Genomic DNA, 23,031 nt, shown 5'->3' on the forward strand with positions numbered 1-23,031 from the left:
TAGCCTGTCCCTCCCTTCTAGCATGCCCACCTCTCCCCACATCTTAGTGTCATCTGTGAATTTGAACGAGGTGCTTTTTACCCCCTCATCCAAGTTGCTGATGATGATGTTAAACAGCGCTGACCCAAGGACTGAGCCCTGGGGGACCCCACTGCCCACAACCCTCCAGGTCAAAAATAATCCATCCACCACCACTCCCTTTCTAGAAAGGATAATTAACACTATAAAATACAGTAGGCATGGTGCACCTCCTCTCCCACCCCCACAATGTCAGGGGCCCATCTCAAGGTCGATGATTGAAATGCTCTGATGCTGTCAAGTCAGCTCTTGTGTTGGCTGCCTGGATTTTACTCACAGAGCATTTTTGAAGGCAATGTATGAAAGTCCTTCACTCGTTAGCTTACAAAAAGGGATATAATTACCCATCCAAACTGTACCATGTTTCATTTGCTACTAACCTTCCGATTCACCCAGGTAGGTGGCCATGATGGTGAATTTGCTAACTGGTGATTACCAAATTAGTTGCATGATAAACCTTTTTCAACACACTTTTTTGCAAAAATAAAATGAGTAATGAGTTGATCTTTTCCTCCAACATGCTGCAATTTTTATTAATTTAACTTAAGCCAATTTATTATGAGCAAGCAGGAGCGAGAACAAGAGAGTGCTGGTGTGCTTTTGCACTCATGCTGCAAAGGAGACAGCTTTGAAAAGCAAATTGAGAGAATTCCTGGATGTAGTTATATTTTAAAATCCACATTAATTATAGATCTACTTATTCTTCGAAAAGACAGGAGCTGCGGCGGGGCTGGGGGAGGGAGGGGGTCATGTATAAATTGTCTCCCAAGGACCCTACTGAAATTTCCATAACATTCACCATATGACACTGATGTGTGAAAATTGACATGAAGATTTGAAAATTGGGACTGAGGGAGACCAAGCATAAAATAACTTCAATTTTGCGCTCTCTCTGTCTCTCAGAGGAATAGTGCGGCAGACTGACCAACACAACACAAACAAGCGAAGGGGAGAGAAAAAAAATATTCAGGGAGAAGGATAGGAGTTATTAAAGAGAAAACACACTCCTCACTCACAGAGAGAAAGGATGATCAATGGATTTAGTCACAGAGAAATTCAAGCAGAAAATTGCTGCTGTTTTTTATCTGAGAGGCAGAAAGTTTAACCAAACCAGAATTCTCCCAACTCCCTGCGAGGCGAGCAGGGAGGGCAGCAACTACCTGTCTTCTGGACCAGCAGGGCAGAGGCATATGCATGCACTTTATCCAGCAATTCGCTGGGCCTCCTACAATTGTAAAGTCCTCACCTCCAAAAGTCCTTAATTCTGGTAAATTTTATAATAGCAGTTTTCATTTTTCAAACCACATATTCTACACACCAGCCTCAGAGGAGAGAGTTCCTTGCAAGCGAAATCTTTGTATTGTCCCCCTTGGCCACAGACAGGCTGGACTTGAACAAAGCCAGTTTATTTGACTTTCCGGGCCCTGAGTGAGTTGCTTCCCTACTTTGACACTTTATCCCAGTATGTGTACCTTAGATATTGCATGTCATCTGAATCCACCTGCCCAAACTGAGGTCCTATCTCCACTGCAGAAAGAGGATCAGGACCTTGACTGAAGAAGGGCTAGAAAGGAAATAAATAAATGAAAGATCAGAATTTCTGAAGAACAATTTGGGATGGAACAACTACTTTGGTAGCTCTGAGCTGACTAAATGATACCCCATTGAATGGAAAGCAGAAAACCTGTCCCACCATCACTAAAGGTGAGAGCCAAGCGTGCAGAAGAATGCCTAGTGCCCCTGGAGGCTGAGAAGCCATCATCCAGGGCACTACAAAACACAGTGACACTCGTCCAAAAACTAACCTGGAAACACTTTATGAAGAAACTTCTGTAGATCCCTTTTCAGCCAAGCTTTTGACTGCTGGATGTTGTCCCTCATTTACTGTTGCCTGGGGTTAGGCCTTGTCCCTTCCAATTGCAGGGTAACTGGGCAAAGAGAAGAGTTGGAGATTAGATCCCTGAAGTAGGGAGTCAGTGGAGTCATTTATTTCAGGTCCATCTGCCCCTGAGGGAAATGTTCACTTAAACAAATATTCTGGCAGAAAATAGCTCAGGCCCCTGACACTAGCACTCAGGGTAAAATCTCACCAGGGCTTACTCAGCCCTGCTTCTTTTTGCCTCAGGTACCATGCAGTAACACAAGTGGAGGTTTTTCTAATGAAACTCTAAAACCTAAGATCCTGCCAGCTCTAAATGGACATTACTGGTACTCTGATTTTCTTATCCTTGGGCAATTCTCCTCCTGATGCTATTGTCCATTTTATGGAGTACCAGTTCATTGCCACCTGCCCATCCCAGAAACAGCTTCACTACAGCTCTTCCTATATGTGTGTATGTTTTTGCTTTGGATGAAAGCCACTCTATACAGGTGCAGTGATGTCATATTTGCTAGCATGCAACATGCCATGGATTATAATACACACCTTGTTTTTGAAAGGCAGAATGAAAGAAAAGAAACATGTCCCAGAGTTATGGCTATGAATAGCAGGGCCAGAGCCTCATCTTCAGTGGACTTGCCCTCCCCACCTGCTGCTGAAGACTGATCTCCAGCAGTGGATCTATGAAATTGTAAAGCGCCAAACAGTCTCCAAGGTGGTGAAATAGGAAGGCAGAGACCAGGAACAACTAGCAGACACCAAAATTGCCCTAAGAAAGATTTGCTGGATTACCTCCATCACGACTATTAAAAAGGAGACACAATTGTTAACACTGCTGCAGTGAAGAACATCTACTGGCTCCCTCAGTTGCCTGCATAGTAATGCACCAGCATCTGCTCGGTAAGGGATGCAGTCAAAGGAGAATGCTTCTATACTGGGCAGAACATCAGTATCCCTGCTTAAATATGCACCCCAATTTTGGGGGGCTGATTTTTTGGGGAAAGGTGTGTGTTGTATGTGAGAAACTAAGATTTCACCTTTGAAATCAGTAGCCCTCTAGTTATGGTGTCCCCAAGGTCAATTTGAGTAGGGGAAGATGTGTTATATAGTACTGAGCACTGCACTATGTCACCAGACTATTTTTCTTGGGCTTGCGTGCTTTATTTTATTTCAGTTTGTGGTGCATTAGGTTCCTGATGCTTGCGTATATGATGATCTACCAGACCGAGTGTTCACAAGCTATGGATCTCATTTATTATGAAGTGAAGTATATAATCGTGAAAAATAGCTACAGCTATTCCCTCTTTCTCTAGGGTATCTCCGCACCAGTATGCATGACTGCACACATAGCCAGCACCATAGAAACAAATGGAAAGGAAATGGCAGCACAGTGTTCAAAGCTTCTTTGTACCTGTTGGATGACTTTCGTCGGGAAGTGCACTTGATGAAGGGCTCTTTGAAGCATGGGCTTCACAACGTTTCAGACATCGCCCTGAAAAGGTTTGTGCATATAGAAGAAGGAGGGACAAGGGAAAGAGCAGGAAGGAAGAAGAGTTCTCTGTGTTGCAGTCTGAAGGATGCATTTATCAAAAGCACCTTAAGGATTTCCAATAGCAGCAAGAGAGTAATGCCTCCAAATTCACAGGCAAACAGAAAAGCTGTCTCTTAATGCTCTGCTGCACATCAAAACAACAGTCCATGAAACATCTTTGCAGGATTGGGGCCATAGTGGTCACTCTAGGCAGGTCGTGGTTACCACAAGATAATAGGGAATATAGGTTTTGTTCCAATCAGTGGACATAGATATTACAGTTTGTGTAAAGGGTAAAGTCTCTGCTGAAGAGACTACACTTCCAATGAATTCCTTATCTGAAGTAGCACCTACCTCCAACAAGCCAAACAGCCACAACCACAACTCTGAGGCCTTGCTCTTTGCTGTCTAATTTTGAAATCTAAAGGCTAAAGCTGGCAGCTGTTTTCAAATGGTCTCCTCAACCAGGGTGACTAGAACATGATCTTTTCTTAACAAAATCCAAAATAGTTTTTAAAAAGTCATAACGCGTGAGAAATATATGAGATCTGACAATAGTGGGTGCATCTACATGAGACCCTTACTGCACAGTAGCCTAACACTGCACGGTAGTGTGCCTATCAAAAACTATGCCAATACTCTACTGCACAGTGATATTAGGCTACTAAGCAGTGAGCGTCACTAAAAAACGTGTGCCAGCACTACTGCGCAATAACTGTAGTTACTGCACATTTAGTTAGTATGTCATTAAGCAAATGCTAAAGTAAATGCAGAGAAACTACTGTGCATTAATGAATGTGTAGATGTGCCCACTGTAATGATAATGACAATGATAATAATGGTGTAATAGTCCATAGCCCTATCCCCTAAAAAAAAAATACCACTTTTCTATGCCTTTTCTGGTACATTCTATTAGCTACAGTTTAGCACTTCCCATCTACAATTAGGAGCTGTCTCCTATTTAAATACCTACATTTCTGTTTGCAATGCCCAAGCAATCTCAATTCCCTTACACAGCAGTTAGGCTGTTGAGTGCATTGGAAGTTGACTACGGTGAGAGAAACATTTCTTTCCGTGTTTTTCTTATTGCTTTCAAATCACCTGAGGAATTGTTTCAAGGATTCATTTTCCCATGGAAGACTGTCTTCCATCCTCAGTTTTGCTTTAGTGTTTATGTTTGAAATGTAGTTGAATTTATTACATGTAGATCTCTCCTGACATTTGTGTGATCTTTATGGTTTTTTCCCTCTACAAATGCTAACGTGTGCCAATAATGATAATAAAAGATGATTCTTAAAAGACAATCTTTCCCTTTCTTTTTAATCACAGGGTAAATTGAATTGAATACTTTAGAGCAGACATTTAAAAGGCTCCTGACTGGTTCCATGCAGTTTGGAGATATTCTTTCTGTGAAAATTCAGATTAAAAAAGAAAGGCTCACTTACCTAAAAAAAAAAAATTCTTTAGCAACCTGCTGGAGTATGAGTTGAGGGGGAGAGATAGTTTAAGCATTTCAGAGAAGAACTGGGCACTCATCACAGTTATTAAGCATTTTCAGGGCTACTTTTAACTCCAGAGCAAAAGCAGCAAAGAGGTTTGCAAGGTATTCTGAAGATTTTTAAGAAGAAAAGTATTAAACTCAACAGAAGAAAAAAACCCAGAAACCACCAAGCCCATTAGGTAGCAGGTACCGGATAATTAGCAACCGGCAACTGGACTGCATTACGAAGTTGGGAAGTAGATCAGAATTCCCCCTCCTCCCTGAGTTTGGAGTTAGATCCGTTTAAAGGGAAGCACATCCTGCCACAACACACAGGTGTCTGAAAAGTAAAATGCTACACAAAATCCTTTCACAAGAAAAACAGGGGAAATGTGTCAACACTGGCTGAAACATCTTTGGAATGAAAGACTTTGTTTTCTTGCTTGGCAATCCTGACCTGCCCTTTTTTCTATTGTATTGGAACAAAAATTAAAATCAAAATAAAATGTTGATCTACTTCAGCTCTCTTTATGTCACTTATAAATCACAGGTATGAGCTCATTAAATCTTTGTAATGTTATGTAATCATTCTGCATGGATTATGAGACAGCACAGTAGAAACCAAAGATGTCAAGAACCCTGGCACAAAGTGGTAGGGACTTTGGGATGTGGTCAGAGCATTTCCAAACCCTAGCATTGGCAAAGAGACTAAGGACGATCATGGAAATGAACCTCCTCTCTTTCTCTGGCCATTGGAGACTTTCCACCCAACTTTGAGCTTCCCAATAACAGTTGTAAAGCAGTATGGGAGCAAACAGCACAGACAAAAAGCATTTACTCTAAGAAAATGAATCTTTAAGTTGATTCCACAAGATATTTGAAAGCACTAAGGAAAATCCTGGGAAAAATCCTCATCATGCAGTAGTTTAACTCAACTGCAGAACTGCTGTGTAAGGGAACTGAGGATGTTTGGACAGTGCAAACAAAGATTTCCGTACGTACATGGAAGACAGCTCCCATTCTACTGTAAGCTGTACGTAGCACTGGGATGGATGCAGCTGCTGATTTTCCTTTCTCTCTTGTCTCTTGAGCTGAGCAAAGATTTGGTTTGCTCGAGCACCTACCAACGGGAATGTAAAATTTGTATTCGAGTGTTGTGACTTAAACCAGTCTGTTACATTTCAACTCCTTGATCGCTGGCTAGATTCCTTCAATTCTCTAATTGGAATAGAAAGATATTTTTTTTCTCCCTGGCTGCTCAGTTTGCTATTTACACTCATCCCCCACTCAGCCCTTCTGCTCCAACCATTTCTCCTTTGATTTTTCCCTTTTGCCTTTCTTCTGGGTGATTGCCTACACCACTTCTCCTGCTCCTGACTGTCACCAGGATGTTGCAGAATGCTCTTCTGTTTTCTCTATTGTTATATTCACTGTCTTTTCCCCCCTCTTTTAATCTGAGCCCAAGGTGAGATGGACTGAGCGATGATGATGAAGCTTTCAGGATGTTAGAAAGTAAACTGCTGGAAGAGGTCAGCCAGAGCAGAAACAATAAAACACAAGAAGTAACGTGGATACATATGGACAAAGCAATTGGTAAAGATGTGAAATAATCAGGTCAACCCAGGACTGTGCACAAATGAAAAGATTCACCTCCAAACACCTGGGAAGTTTACCTGACCTGCTTTTCCTCGGTAGGAACATGTCTTTTGCCATGAACTGCTGCTAACAGCTTTACAAGGTGCTTTCATTTGCACATTCCCTGCTTCATATGCACATCTGGCCAGCAGAAGTGGGTGGAATTTTATTTCTCAAATGAAACCAAAATTGAATAATTCCTTCCCTGTCTCATCCACTCCTAATATAAGGTCAGCTTCTAGTAACCTTCTTTACATTAGGTAGCAAACTATGAACCACCAAATAGTGAATGGGACTGCTTTTGGTGTGTGAATTTATGCAACTTTCCATGTATCCCATATCTGTTCAGGGCTCATTTGTACTATGCAGCTTATGGTTTCAAGGGACAGGGAAGATGTTTTCTCAAGAGTGTTTCTCCTTCTGGACCTGAATCCTGGCTTGAAAAAGAGGATTAGAGACATGTAACAATTGGGATAAAGCCCATTTCCAGGATCAGTCCAGAACCGGTTAGGCTTGGGTTGAAATATGCATTGTATGTAGATGAATGATCATAACCTCCCCTAGATATACAAAGCACGCCCTATCGGCTCTCCACTGTGGGCACGTGTACACATTCATGAATGTGTTTTTGCTACTGCACATTAAATTTAGTACCTCTAATGTGAGGTTAAAATGTGCATTAGGCTGCCCCAATGCACAGGAGTGAAAGTGCATGCTTTTTTGGTGACACTTAATGTGCAGTAGCCTATTTTTACTGCACATCCTCATATTAACACGGTTTTTGATGTGACGCTCTAATGCTCAGTAAAATAGGCTATTGCACATTAAAGCACATGTGTGGATGCACCCTGTATTGGCTCCTGTTTCTGACTGCATTTCTCTAGGTGCTATGACACTTCAGGGACAGACGCAGGGTAAGAACATGAACACAAGCAAATCTCCATGTATTTGCTCAGCCTTCCAATCCAGCATGCCTTTCTCCTTCTCTGGGAAGGCAGCCAGCCTGGCAGCTGCAGCCTGTACCACCCCTTGGCAGACCTGCAGGGCACTTTTCTAGGCCTCTGCTAGGGCAGCCTTTATTAAAAAGAAAATTACAATATTAATAGGAAAATGATTTTTTGCTAATGACAAAGGACTCCATCCCTTCAGACTTGGAAGTAGTTATGTATCCAGCCATGCCACTCTCAATATTATCTCAGATGGGTACGTGTTCCCTGGAGGCACATAGGGGATAACCTTCTGTCCTATCTACCTTTGATAGGGTACTGCACGCATGCATATAAATCAATTAACACCATCAGTTTATGCAAATTTTGTATTTAGATGGCCTGTGGAAATAAATGGAGGTGTTTATGCCTGTCTGGAAAAGAAAACACAGCAACAAGCTCCCCCCACCCCCATGTTGGGAACAAACAGTCCACTTGCCAGAGAGAAAGCTGGCCACATTTATCTACTTGGGCTTTCACTATTTTCTATAGGGAAGTAGCAGACAGGCGGTGCAGATGAACTAACTCAGTGCAACACACAAAATTCCTTGCAAGACACTGGTTCTTAGGTTTTGCTAATGTATTACTCACAGCAACTTTTTTCTTCTTCATTTTTTTTGTTGCTATGGATAAGATGATGGGGATGGACAGCCTTATCCATCTGGAGTGGAAGACTTAGCCTGCTTTCACATACCCCTGTCAAATAATTAAAGGGTGAATTTCCACACAGCAGCTAAGGAGTCTGAAGGCACACAATTTGCTGGAGATGTACCAAGGCCTTGGTTCTGCAAATACTTCTGTGGGGTCAGAAAATTGTCAACTGGCATCAACAAAGTTTGGATCACCTGTATATTGCCTAAGGTCACTGTATTCCAGCAGAATCACAACGTTTATGTATCTGTAGGTAAAGGTAAACTTTGTGCATATTTCTTTAGAGGCAGAAATGATGCATTTCAAAGCACTCATGCTCTTTTACTTGCAGAAGCATGGGCGAAAATGAGAACTGAGGCTTTTCAAGAGCCATGATCTTTTGCATACTAATGAAGTGCTTGAATACACACTTCTTACTGGAGACCACCCAACTGTAGCTTTGTAAATGCAAAGACAGCATTTCCAATGGATGGGACCCTGGGCTTGAAGCCACAAGGCCTGGATCTAACCTAGCTCTGCTGCTGACCTGCTATGTGACCTTAGGCACGGCGCTTTGCGTCTTGGGCCATGCACACACAAGTGTGGACATTTGGTTCCCCAGGGAAATCTAGCAGCGAGACACCTTGTGCCACCGCTAGTTGTCTTTGGGGAACACCTGTGTCCCACACCCTTTGGCATGCAGCAAGTTACCCAAGATGGGGTAGGGGAGGCTAGGGCCAGCACTGCTGTATCTGTCCCCAAGAAGCACACCCCACCAACTCACTCCCACTCAGTGTGCATCACACCTGTGAAATGAGACAGCGTAGCTGCTTTAGAGAGCCCTTGAGCATTCACCAAGGAACATGCTTGAGATAGACAGCCTATAAGCTGGCACTGGGACATGCACTGAGAGGCATGCTAAGTAGACTACACTGCTTCAGCTCCAGGATTTGGTGCATGCTAAGTGTGTAGGGTTTGTTTCTTGGTAGCAGTCCCAAGCATAGCATAGCGACCGTTATGTCCACATGCATATTGGGAAATAGAGCATAAGTAGACCATTTCCGCATTTCAATACATAATAAAGAGGTTGCAAAACAATGGGAACTTTGCCTTAGTCTAAGGCCTGCAGGATCATACACTCAGAATACATTATAGGCCTTTGAGCTCACTTCATAATAAACATATTCAAAGAATTGCTTTTCTATATAACAGAAATGATGAGTAGGCAAGTCTATTTCCCTACTGACAGAATAGATATGGCTGTATTGTCTAAAGGACAAGCCTGGTTAACTTCCTACAACAGTCATCAACATGGGCATTTTTACAATCATCTGATTTCGTTACCAGCCATGCCCAACGTCCCATGCCAACGTGAAGGAATAGCAGAGTACATGTGTTGAAACTTGTAACATGGCCCCATAAACAAGTGCTGGCTCCTTCCTGTATCCTGTTATAAATTGCAATCCGCAGCGTGTTGCCTGCACATGCCATTATTCTTTCCTCTAATATCTCAGACAGCTTGACTTCACTGAACTTAAATACTTTTTTTTTAATGTTGTTGGACCTCACTTATTTTTGCACATGGATTCAGTGATTACATTAGTCATTACTTCAGGGACCTTTTCAGGTTGAGATTGATTTAGTTCCTCATGTCATAGCATCCAGTTGTCTTCCACTTCCCCCAATATGTGGGCACTGCTAGGAGCGCAGATTGTGAGACCAGCCTGAGGCTTCGGTCAGCACTGTTCCATGGTCAAGACAGTCAAAAGATGCATTTAGCTCAGGCACACATTGATTTGGTGTCAATGGTATAATACATTCCATGGTTACGTTTCTAATTCACCAACCATTGTAGCACCTAATCATCATAGTGACCTAACTGACAGACCACAGGCCAAGCAGGCCTGATAGCACTTTGTGGTTGAGACTAGGCCAATGGACAGCCAGAAGGGAAAGCTGCCTGTTGACAAATATATAATAAGCAGGAACCAGCCTGGCTCTGTGGCTGAGGGATGTGAAAGCTGTCTTGAGGGAGCATAAGCCCTTTTCTTGCTTCCATGCTCTTTGTGTATTCTGCATTACAGATTCTTTAGAAAAACCTCTTATATAGATTTGGGGGAAGACCACAGGTTTCCTCTCATGGAGCTCCAACAACTCGAAACTCTCTTCCCATCTAGCTGGAATAAATGCCCACACTGAACTCTTTATAAAGCCTTTGAGTCTTCTTTACAATGCTTCCTCATTTAGGAGAGGCCTCTTGGAAGACAGGAACCCCCTATAAGAGGGAATGTGTGACTGGTAGTGGCAAAACTGAAAGTCTGTTGTATCCATGTAGATGTTTCTCTGTTCAAATCCAAAGGCCTGCTGAGCTGCATATAGATTATGTGGCCAGGAGAAGAAGAGTTCCAAGCATCTGGGGGCTTTTTAACACAGGTTAAAATGAACAGAGAGCTACATGCCTCTGCGTGACTAAGGATCTGTTGCTCACTGAAACGGAAGGGAGAGCTGTAGGGTTCTGCAAAATGACACAGAATTTGCCTCCAGGTATGACCAGGCTGTGTACCACCTTCTCTGTGGTTCTGCAGAACTATTCATGTCCACAAGTAAAGCAGAACATGTCCGTGCCTAACCATATATGTCACCAGGATCTCACACACTAAGTACAGACAGTCAAAAAGGCTGAGGCTGAAATGCTTTATTTACAGGTTAGTCTAAGCTGTGTAGATGGAATCAAGAAGCAAGTGAACAGACATTCACTTTTGATTCCTAAAATGCAGCCACATGCCTGCAGTGGCCCAGGACAGAGGTCAGGGGGCACTAGAGCACTCTTGCCTGCTCAGCCAGAGCAGACAGCTTGGAACAATGCTAGCCTGCCCAACCTGCAGGGAGGAGTTTGTGGGGAGGTGCAAAGCATCCTGGGATGCTGGAGGACTGTGAGTTAACTTGAAGCTGGAGGGGATCTGGGACACAAGTCCAATACACCAATTTAACCTAAATCAATTAAGTCTGATACTACATCTATCCAAGTATATCTTAAACCTGTTTTGGCCATTGTGAAAGTGGTTTATTTGAACTGAATGTTTGTTGTGTTACAGATTTGAACTGGTTTCTGATCACTTATACTGGTTTATGTGTAATTTCTGTCCCTGCCCAACGTGTTTCCAAATGGCACAGCTTGCTTTATCATCATATATCTCATTTCCTTCTGGGCACATCACTGGGGCCCTCTCCTGCAGGTTTCACTCATTTTGTGTTCAGAGTGAAGACTTACTACAATTAATAAGCCAGAGAATGTAGAAGAGGGTACATGGTAACAATGCTCGGGGATACTACAGTAGCAATGCAAGCAAGCAAATTCAAGGACAGTTCTGATTTGCCAACACCTCAGTGTTCAGGTTCAGCAATGGGAAATGTTATATTTGGGGCAGCAAATTTTCTCAGTCACCTTCCTATGATAAAATTGGGGGTAGTAGGACTTTGAAGTCCATTTTATATGAACCTTCCTGATTTCAAAAAAAGAGGTCACAAACCCCCCTCTCTCAGTGGCACTCTCCATTTCTCCTTCAATAGATAAGTAACTTTACAGTGGGACATCTGTATCATATTAAACATTAAGAGACCTATATGGCAATATTAGGGACATCTGACATCCCATCCAATGCAAATGCTATCAGGGAATGGACCTGGTGGTGACTGCTTTGGGTTTTTTTCTGTTGTGAGAAGACTTTAGCCCTCAAAAAAGGGGACAAGGCAGCTTTAATAATAAAAAAGAAAGAAAGAAAGAAAGGTGCCTCAGTTGTCTCGGCAGCTGATCAACAAAGGAGCAGTCGTGAGCTGTAACCTCTTGGAGCTGCAGTCTGGAACATGACACATGTCAGGCTATGATAAATGGTGCGGAGTGTGTGCAATTTCAAGCGCAATGCCCTTGAGATGCGCAGGACCCCGATCGCAAATGTTATTGTTAAATTAAACCTTAAAGGAAGGATTGGAAAGAGGAGGGGTGTGTGTGCGTGCGTGTGTGTGTGTGTGTAGATATATAAAATAAGAAATGCACAGAAGAGAGAGAGAGAAAAAGGCAAGGTGAAGAGAAAAAAAAAACTTTCTGTTTTCCCTTTAATTGAATTGAGAATCTCCAAAGTCTGTCTGAAATATAGGGCAACTCAGAGCAGGATTCTCTCTCCCTTACAGTATTTTTGTTGCTTGTGATCAATAACAATTTGATCATTAGAGATCAGCCAATGCAGATTGGCAAAACAGTCCTCTCGTCATTTTGTTTTCCTAATACTCAAAGTCCAGGGGCTTTTTTTTTTTTTTTTATCAACATCTCCAAAGTTTTAGAAATCTTTGCTCAACAGCTCTGGAATCAGTTCATTTCTCTTTTTTTGTTTGTTTGGTTTTGGGGTGGGGGTGGGGGAGGGTTGGTTTTCTTGCTTGATCTTTCTCTCGGGGTCAAATTTTGATATTAAACCACTGGGCTGAGAAGGGGACTGTGCACAGCTACAATAGACCAGGATGAGCTCAGGGAGAAACAGAGCATTCGAAACCCGTTACCCCTTCAGGCAGAGTTATGCTAAGGGCATAAAAATAATCTAGCTGCGTGGGACACCCTGCTCCTCTGATGCTGAAAACCCCTACATCTTTTGGATGCAAAAGGGCTGGGAGCAGTGGCAATGAAAAACTAAAGAGGAAACTGGTGGCAATAGAAAGGGTGGTGGAATCTCAAGGTGGACAGGCATGGCATAAGCCCCTTATATGGGAAAGAAAGTAAAAACCCTTCTAGGCAATTTTTGTACAACCCCCGACAATAGGAGCTGCTTGTCTGAGCAGCCTAGTAGTAGAATGGGCTGCCCTGATGATTGGCACTTTGGATAGAGCCAGATACACCTGAGCAAAACCACTTCATGCTCAAGTGTGGAGGGGGCTACCACATACTTCCTGCTGGTGATCTGTTCTTTTTGAGGTCTTACATTATCTTCTCAGTGGCAACCGTATGCATTAGGGCTGTGCAAAATTTTGCCGGCTCTTTCGATTCGACACTGGTTCAACTCATTTTGCGCTCAAAACAGTGAAATCGAATCGAAACAAAGGGCTTTGAAACAGCCTTGAAACAAAACGAGGCTAGTCAAAACATTTTGAAATGTTTAGAGTTTCAAAACAGCCAGCAGCAAGGTGGTGGGAGACAGGGGAGAACCAGGTCGGGCTGGGGAAACAAAGTTTCCTTTCCCAAACTTCCGATGGTCAGGTGAAATGTCAAAATAGCATCAAAACCGCCTCACTGTTTTGATGAAGCGAAACAGTAAGGCTGTTTCGACTCAAAATGAAATTCGAAAAAAAACACTGTTCTGTCCAAACCTCGAAACTGAAGTTGAAATGGAACAGTGCTGTTTTGCACAGCCCTAATATGCATCCTTGCACCCTTTGGAAGGCCGTGTGCCCCTGGTGCATCACTGTGGTACTGCAACAACATAATTCATATAAAATCTACCATAATATGCTCCCTGCTACCCCGCTCCACCCCTTCTCTGTCCTATTTATTACCTAGCATTTTACCTCCCTCCCCCCAAAAATCCAGTCTCTCTCAGCACAATTACAAACCCCCACTTTTCCCCATAAAACCACTGTTTGAGATTGCTCAAGATGCCTTGCTCACCCTTCCCCCTGCCCACACCCTATGTGCAATGGAATTAGTGCAGGAAACATTGGGTGGAATGGAATTATGCAAAGGAGGGGAAAAAACGGGGAAGGGGGAGAGGAGCTGGGGCTGGAAAGTGTTCAAAGGGAAATGCTTGCATGACCAGCATAATTGAGGGGAAGAAAGAAGTAAAAGAGCAACATAAAACCTCTGCCAGAGAAAGAAACTGGAAAAGACTTTAAACCATTAATCTAAAATAGCCAAACAAACAGTAAAAGGTAACAAAGGATAACTTCACAAATGGTTCATTAAGATCAATGAGCTGCTCTGAATGACACCAGCTTATGGGACCACAGTGCTGGGCAGGAATCAGCAGTGGTAGATCTACCCAGACCATTTAGACGGCTGAGAAGGAAGTGGTGCAGAATTATCCATCTTGGCTTTGTTCCACCTATGGATTCCTCTCTGTCCCCTTCACACTCCTCAAATGGCATGACAGGGATGTAACCATGGATCGAGATCTGGCTCAGCACACATGAGGAGCCCTAGATTCTGAAAGCACTGAGCACTATTATTTTTAGAAGATATCTAAATTACCATCATACGGCTTGTTTTGTACTTTTTTACTACCGTTGCCTAGCGGCCAGGCAAAGTCAAGTCCTTTTTCAGTCCTTTGGAAAATTTCCCCCCATGTTTCTTGTTATTAAAGAAAATAAACATTAGACAAAAGGAGACTCTATCGTAACTATAAATAATTCAATGCAGATGGATTTATGAAAAGCACAGATTTTCAGAGAGAGGGAGAGAGGAATGTTGTAAAGTTTAGACCAAGAGGAAAATAGAGCAGAAAGGGTGAGGAGGAAAGGATTTATGGGATATGCTGGAGAAAATCTATAGGCATCAGAAGGAACTGCAAAGAAAGTAAAGAGGGAAGGGAAAAATATAAGCAACGAAAACAGGAAAAGAAACCTGCCAGGGGAAAGCCCAAATCTTTGAGCAGCCCATGTGTTCAGCTTATAATATTTGGATGATCTTTAGGGTTGAAAAAGAAAGAAATTTCCTACCACTTCTGCAAGCCTCCCAGAAGCTCCCTGCAGGCCTTCAGTAGTACCCCATGTTTGAGATGCCATATTCCCTCCTAGTACAAATGGAACATTGTATCGGATCCCACCATCATATAGCTCCCCTAGTCCTCATTATATACACGACAGAGGAGCTTCTTTCTTCTGTCCTATATGTAGAATAGCTCCACAACACATAGGGTTGGGTAAAAAAAAAAAGTCAAAGGTCTGGCTGGTTGGTGTAATTAAGGCATATTATTTTCTACCATCAATGACAGACAGAAGAGTGATGCGTTTGGCATCACAACCAGCTGCTTTTCATTCCCCAGACTGAACCACCAAGTTTCCATTTCTAGCTGGGTCACCTGGGGTGACCCTATGGACTTCAGAACAAGACCAAAGAAGGGCCATTAACTACTCTGCTACCATGCCCCAACATAGGAAAAGGTGATTTTCCTAATTACTACAAACTCCCCACCAAAATCACATCAGCTCCTTGGTGGTAAGGACTTGCATTAAGCCCTTTCAGCTGACCAACCCAATTGCAAAGTCCCATTGCCTATACTTGAACCCAGAGGTAATGGTTAACCACTGTTTACATATTGCCTTTTTATTCAGGATGAAACATGGTGTAATCCAAGTGTTTTTCCCCACCTCGCACTGTAAATCTGTGCTTTAGTTGCCACTCTCTAACTCACAGGGCTGTTATGAAATTGGATTCAGCAATGGTTTCCAATACTTTGAGAACTCCAGGTGGGATGTGCTGTAAAAAAATGCAGTGAATCTGGTCTCGGCTCATCATTCACACTTATTTTAAACTGGAATAAGTCCATCAGCCGCAGTGGAAGGCCAGTGAGTAAGTCAGGAAAAGAAACAGAATATCTATCACTTTGCCACCTCTAAGGAACATTATCAGTTGCTTATTTTAGGGCAGTGAAATACTAAAGAACACTTTCCAAAGGCTAAAAGTCACGTATCCTGCTGCTAGAATTACACTGGACAATCCTCTACTTGTTCAAACATGTTAACAGAGCTGTTAAGGTGTTCAACCCACAAGACAAAGGCACTCCACCATAAACTCCACTCAAGGTGCAGTGCCACACATCTCAGCACTTGGACAAAGGTTCAGCGCTGTTCTATACAGAATAGATTTCCACAGTGAACCACGGAAACTACTTATGAAATCCAACAAAATTCCCAATATGGCTTTGTTTTTCTATGGTGAACCAGGAAAGGAGCTTTCCTCTAGCATCTACTTTCTATGTTTGCATAGCCCCTGATATAATCTGGACCCAATCTTGAATATTTATATTGTTACAGGAGTGCTCTAAGTCTGTATACAGACAAGTAGTTAATATATACAGTAGCAATAAATGATACTCAAACATATGTAGAATATTTCTTGGGGTTTCCAGGATCAGGAAAACGTGCTTTGTACGTTGCAAAAGGCTCCTTTTGTACATCCAGCTCTTTGCATCAGGTTCTTACAAATAGTACTAATCAAACCAAGAGGAAACGTGCTCATTTGGAAGTGACTAAGCCAGCCAAAGTCATTAGAGGGCTAAACTTGTCATGTAGTCATGGAGAAAAAGTTTCCTTTTTTTGGCTAAAATGTTCTTTTGGAGATGTAGCCCTAGTGTCACCATGGGAGCTGGGGTCTTTTAGAAATTTGGCCTCTATGATACAAGTTCTGTGACAAGATGCAATAGCTTGTACCAGAGCAAATTCTGCAGTCGATTTGGTATTGGAAAAAAGAAGCTCACTGTCTAACACAATGATGTACATCATAATACAATATTGTGCATCAGCTGGTAGGGTGGCATATGGTCTGAAAAAAATTGATGGCCACTCCCCATTTACAGTCAGTAAATTTCCCTAATCTCTTACCTCCCATTTTCCTAAAATTATAATTTTTTTAATTTCCAAAAGGGAAGTCTCTCTCTGTGTCTCTTTCTCTTTCTCTCTCTCTCACTTATTCTCATTTTCTTTCTTTCTTTTCTTTTTTTTTTTTTTTTTTTTTTTTTTTTTTTTTTTTTTTTTTTTGAGTTTGCAACTGAGCTGAGATCCACAACACAGCACCTGCAGCTCTTGGAAGAAGAAGCCTTTTCATCATTTAAACGGCAGCTTGGGGGACCTGTTTTATTTCTTATAACTTTAAAGCCCTAGGCTTTCTATGCAGCAGTGGTGCCAGTATAAATGCTGCTGGCCCTGAATTGCACATTTGTAATCAGAAGACACTTTAAGACTACCCCAAAGACCCTCAAGAATCTGGAGCTAAACCTGACACAGAGAACTGGAACTCTGGGCATTCAGAGAGGATAAAAGGAGGTTCTCCAGGACCACGACTTCACTAGGATGGGAGTGGGGAACAAAGCTTAAAGGACCAAAAATTAATTATCTGTGTTTCTAATTTCCAGATGTACATCTTGTCCATTGCTGGCCTCCATGCTTAGAGTACCCCTATTGTCCCCAGGGCATCTGAATCCATTTATTTTCCATCTATGGCTTACCCACCTGAAGCAGCATTAATCCAGGGTCATTTCAGCAAGCAGGGAACATAAACGTGCTCCACAGCTTTGGGGGCAGAGATAGGAAAATTAGTCTCAGAGGAAACTAAAGATGGAAGAAAAGTCTGTTCTAAAGTGGGCAGTGAGAGAAGTGATGGCTGGGAAGAAAAGCGTCATGCCTGTATTTAGATGAGGAGCAGGGTCTGGTTATTTCCATGCATTGATATACTTTCCATGTATTTAATTTTGTTGTGAGAAATTTGGTGAGTTATTGCATGGTTCCACGTGTTGCTAGCAGTTCCCAGGCATGGCGATTATCCCCTCTATAACAGCTGTATAACCTCAATTTTTTCCGATCAAGCCCACATAAAGCCTCTGCAAATCAATTGCCTTTAAATAACTTCACTAGATTCCAGGCAATTACACCTGTACAAACAATTTTGTTGATGATGTGCAAGAAAGGATAAGCTCTCCTTTTACTTTGCACTGGTTCGACGGAGCTGAAAGAAGTAAAAAGCACTGAGAATTTATTTCTGTCGCTGAAGTCAGCAGATGGGGTTGAACATGTGCAGAATATCTGCTGAGAAAGGGCTAGAAGGAACCGGTTTCCACATAGGTACTAAAACGTAAGCCTTTTAAAGAACGATTATGCCCTGGCTAGTGACCATGTTCATAGCATCTCAATGCACGGGACTGTACTGGACACTGAGAAGTTATCCAGCAGAGGGCAAGACAGCTCTGGGAAGAAGACCTCATTTCATCTCACATCACCAATCACAATATTTTGGGGGGATCTACAGAAGGGCACATATATCTTATTTGTATAGGTGGGAGTTAGCAAGAGAGAGACAGAAAGCTCTCCAAGCCTTGAGAAAGGAGAACCCAGCCCGGGGTGGAGTAACACTTAATCGAGACCAGAAAACTTTTGAGAAACAAAAGCAGAAGCTTAGGGAGAAATCATCTCCCTGTCATTTGCCATGCACTGTAGAAAAAAGAGACTTGTTCTCCTGTTAAACAATGCACAATGCGCTTCGTACCAACTACACTCATCTCTGGATGGGGAAAGGATGTAAACCCATCTGCCCAGTGTGGAGATAACTATGGAGGGTGGCCAGTCCCTGAAAAGCAAGGAAGACATTTGATCAAGAACGGGGTTACAAGTGCATGCATTTGTACTGAGGAATGTCTCTGAATTTATTTCCCAATTGCTTGCCATCTGAAAGCTAAATAAATAAATAAATAATCAGCAGAGAATTGAATAAAAAGATGTTGAAAAGAAAAAAGAATGAACCCCCCATCCCCAAAAATTAAAAAATTATGAGAGAACAGCTCCATGTCAGATTAGCTTTAAATCTTCTCAAGAAGGATGGAGACTCTTGCAACCAAAGCCTAGTTATTTCATGAGGCTGATGGGGAACATTTTCAGTCTGCCAACTAGATGCATTAATTTTTGGTTATAAGGGGCATTTTTTACTTGATTTAGATTTAATGCCATTGCATTTGGTTTAGATTTAGACTTGAACAATCAACAAAAGCACAGAATATTAAGTGTTCCTTCAAGGCCTATTCAAACCATATTCAAATAAGCTAAAGGGAGGCTTGTCAGGATTTCCAGGCTCAGACTACAGCTGGAAAGAAAAGCACTATTAACTTTAACAAACTGTGGGAAGGAAAATATTTTTCATCCAAAAGAAAATTAGCCTTCCATCTAGGTGAACTACTCTGTGCAAGTGCCTTGTCACACTGGACACTTGGCACGCATTTCTTCTGAAATCACAGTGAGCATTACTGCACCATACTAAAAGTAAGAACATGATCTGAGCAGTCACACAGTAACACTTACTATGATCTCAACCTGCTCTGGACAGGACTGGAGCCATGTCCAACAAAGGCACCAGCACTGGGTTCTGCAGCTCACATATCCACCAACAGGGACTTGCAACCCCCAGACCTGGAGTCTGTGCCCTCCCCACTGCATGCTCAGCCATGCCCAAGCAAGGTGCTTCTGCCCTGGGCATGCCAGGGTAAGCCAGGCCACTGCTGCTGGTGTTAGGTGGAGAGAGGTATGGGGAACCAAGCCTGGGAGAGGATGCTGCTTGATTTGCAGGATCTCTGCCCCCACCAGTTTTGAACCAGTTCTGATGTATGGCTGGGGCTGGGACTGAGACTGATAAGCAGCTGATTGTTGGTCCCAGCCCCAAACCTGCACCAGGGCAGGGCTGGTTCAAGAGTCCCAAGCAGTGCTAGGACTGGACTACTCCCAGCCCCTGCACTGCCCCGAGGAGTCGAGATGCGACAATGGAGTCGAGAGCGACAATAGCCGAACATGTGTTACTTCATACAATCTGGAGATACTCCTCCTGCAGGAAGTCTTAACTTTGGTACAATAGAATCACACTTAGCACATGTTTTACTACTTGAACACATGGGCACTCATCTTTTAAGTGCACTTACTGTGTCCTAAGTGTAACGTGTGACATGGCCCTAACAGCGCCCACGTGCAGCCTTGGAGATTTATGACTTCACACATCTTTAACAAATACTTTCAAAAGAGGAGTTGTTCCTTTCACGGTTTACTCTACATTTTAAACAATCTGTAACTGATTGGTCACATAGGCTACAGTTAACCATTTTCTGATTAATGCATTTTGCATTGCAATTTCATCACAAATCAGATAACACTTGCCTATTTTGCAGCCAGATTCTGATACATTCCCTTAATTCAGTGGTTCCTAACCTTTTTTTTACCATGGCCCGGCAGGAGTGGGACAGGGTGTGAGAGCTGGCTGCCTCCCTCCTGGAGCTACCCCACTGCCTGGCTTTCACCCCAGAAGCTCAGCTGTGACCCCAGAAGCTGCTCACCTGGATGGACAGACGGGGCTCCAAGCGGCGGGCTCATGCCACAACCCCACAGCCAACTCGCCATGGCCCAGTATTGGGCCTCGGCCTGGTGATTGAGAACCTCTGCCTTAATTTATCCCCTGCATAGTCCTACTGGATTTAACTGGGCTCAAAAAATGGCCTGTAACTTGCACTTGCAAACTGTGGGTCAGATCTTCGTACCATTACACATGTTTAATATGGCCTTATAGCATAAGTGGCCCACTGACATCAGTGGGACCAGACACAGAGGATGTAGCTATTCAGCATAGCAGGTTCTGGTCCCTAACTGGAAGCCAGTGGTTTTTTTCAGCCTGAACTGTATACCCCAAGATATTCCTTAAACCAAGGAAAATAACCAAAAGACGCCAAACACAACAGAATTCTTGTATCTTAAATTCATAGGATGCTGATTCAGTCTGAGCAAACAGGGATCTTTCAGGATGCCACGCTAGCCTAAAGGCAGACCAGTTAGGTCTTCTGTTGGCAAAGACTTATTGCCAAACATGGCCAAGGCTGTTGATTACCTTATGCACTTATAGAAGTAACAGATTACTTTAATCTCTGTACCACTTCAGCTAAGCTGGCCTGTGCACTGATAGTATAGAGTCAAGGATATGGCCATTTCCCAGTGCTATGTTGAAGAAGGAGAATAAGGGAGTTTCTCATGCTCATTTCCCTGGATGGGCATTCAAGGCAAAGGGTATCCTTGCTTCTAATCATGATGAAAATATTTTATTACCTGTGAGACCTTCCATTCGAAGTGTATGGGGAGTGGGTGGAAAAGAATCTACTATAGTTCACAGTATTTTTTTTTTCTTTCTCTTGCCTCCACCCCTTAAAAAGAAAACTTTTTTTTCCTGGTGCCTCGGTGCTTTGGGGAAAAAAAAAAGTATCCCCTTCTGCCGACATTCCCTTTTGAGTCTGGGAACCTCTATTGCCTTTTCTCCCATAATAAATGATAATAATTAAAGGCAAATACACAATAATTAGTCACACTAGGTTTATCCATCTGGCATACCTGTATCACATCACTGTGTCTTTGAAACAGATGACAAGCACCATATTGCACAACATCCTGCTAATGGGTCTGAGCAGGGAATGAGAAGGTAAAGGGGTTATCAAAAAAAAAAAAAGAAAAGAAAAGGTCAGCATGGGGGAATGAGAACATTTTATGTATTAAAAAAGAGTGGTAACTGACCACCAAGTTAAACATCCCTTGCAAACAGCTGTGCTTTCAATCAGGAGCTATAAAAGTATGGAAATATGCAGTATCCAGTTTAGACTGATGTATGTGTCTGTGAATTGATGGTCATTCCCTGGAATATTTTATCCTAAATGCAGCAGTACATAGACATTCAGTTTAAGATGTTTTAACGAGTTCATATTGGATCTTACCCTGGCTGTTTACATAATCTTAGTAAAGGTCACAGTGTGTTTTGGACTGAATAACCATCTTCTGTTTCTTTCTTATATATCACATAAATCAGACCTGCCCCCTCTATCCTGAATCACTAGCATTTGGGTGTGGAACTCATACTTGTTAGAGAATTATTAGTATGATGTCGGCAGGGTACCTGGTATAAGGTATTTGTAGCAGTCTTTTTTCATATGTGCCTGGGACTTGTAGATGTAAGACAAAGATTGGCAAAGAGTTTTCAAAAAGTATTCCTTTTTGCCCTCTACTCCTGATCGTGTACCATTGCCATTTCCATTCTTTGAAAGATGGCGTTTTACTTTCATAAATAATCACAGAGAGACAGTTTCAAAGTCACAAGTACTCTGATTTTTTTACTTTAGCCCTCTAGAAGTACTTGTATAGTCACTGAAGCAGGGCACAGAAATCAGTAACTACTGATATGGGTCATCATCATTTGTATTGCAGTGCCAAAAAGCTCATTTTGGATCAACATCTCTCTCTAGTAGGTGAAGCACAAACACAAAGCAAAAAGCCAGCTCCTGGCCCAATGAGTTCACAATCTAAGGCAAAAAACAACAGGTGGATTTCTGTCTACCTCCAACTAACCTATATGCTATATGCCTTCGATACTGCATTGCTGAAAACTGTTCCTGATTAGACTGTGAAGTTAGAAAGACTGCAAAAATGAATCAACTATTTAAGTACACTAGAAGCTAAAAATCAGAATGATTGCAAATTACACCCACTCTCCACTCATTTCACCCTGCTATAGGCGATGATGTAACATGCATGGCAAAGAATCAGGCTCTATAAAAGCAAAGTCAATGAACATATTGTCACATTATTTCCATTTTTACAAGCATTCTTACCTGATCTGTTTCCCGGGAACTTTATTTAATTTTTTTTTTTGGTTCTCCACAGTAAAAGTACCAATGCTTCAGGAGTTGTGAAGTAGTTCTGTAGCCACAAATTACAATGTGTTTGATGTGAGGGTTGGCAGATGGTACCTCCTTTGTTGGACAGCCAGACCTTGGGAGAAAAAAAATACTGCAAGCGTTAGTAAGCTTCCCCACTCTAGTGCACAATGTCATCTGATTTTCTCCAGTGACATCCAGGATTTCATGGAAGTATTAATCACTAATATCATTGCTTGTTTGCTTTCTTAAGGTGCCTGTCTAGGAAGACAGTAATATAATCAAATATGTATTCTGCATTGTCCAGAATAGCTCCACAGGTGCTGCCTGAAAAAGACAACATTTTACTTTCTATAGCACTTACTGGACCCTTCATTTGGATTACTCTGATATATATA

At 42.4% G+C, this 23,031-nt stretch overlaps 1 long non-coding RNA gene across 2 annotated transcripts in view; it reads right to left on the reverse strand.

Annotated features, from left to right (window-relative positions):
* Positions 1–22,750, reverse strand: part of LOC109288484 — a 94,642-nt gene extending 71,892 nt beyond the window's left edge. For both annotated transcript variants that reach the window (XR_002095159.1, XR_002095160.1), the window contains exon 1: positions 22,589–22,750. This is a non-coding gene — a long non-coding RNA (uncharacterized LOC109288484). The remainder of the gene's footprint in view (positions 1–22,588) is intronic.
* Positions 22,751–23,031: the final 281 nt, after the last annotated feature.

This window comes from Gavialis gangeticus, unplaced genomic scaffold (genome assembly GCF_001723915.1).
Source record: "Gavialis gangeticus isolate Ggan-Ray unplaced genomic scaffold, GavGan_comp1, whole genome shotgun sequence".
NCBI lineage: Eukaryota > Metazoa > Chordata > Crocodylia > Gavialidae > Gavialis > Gavialis gangeticus.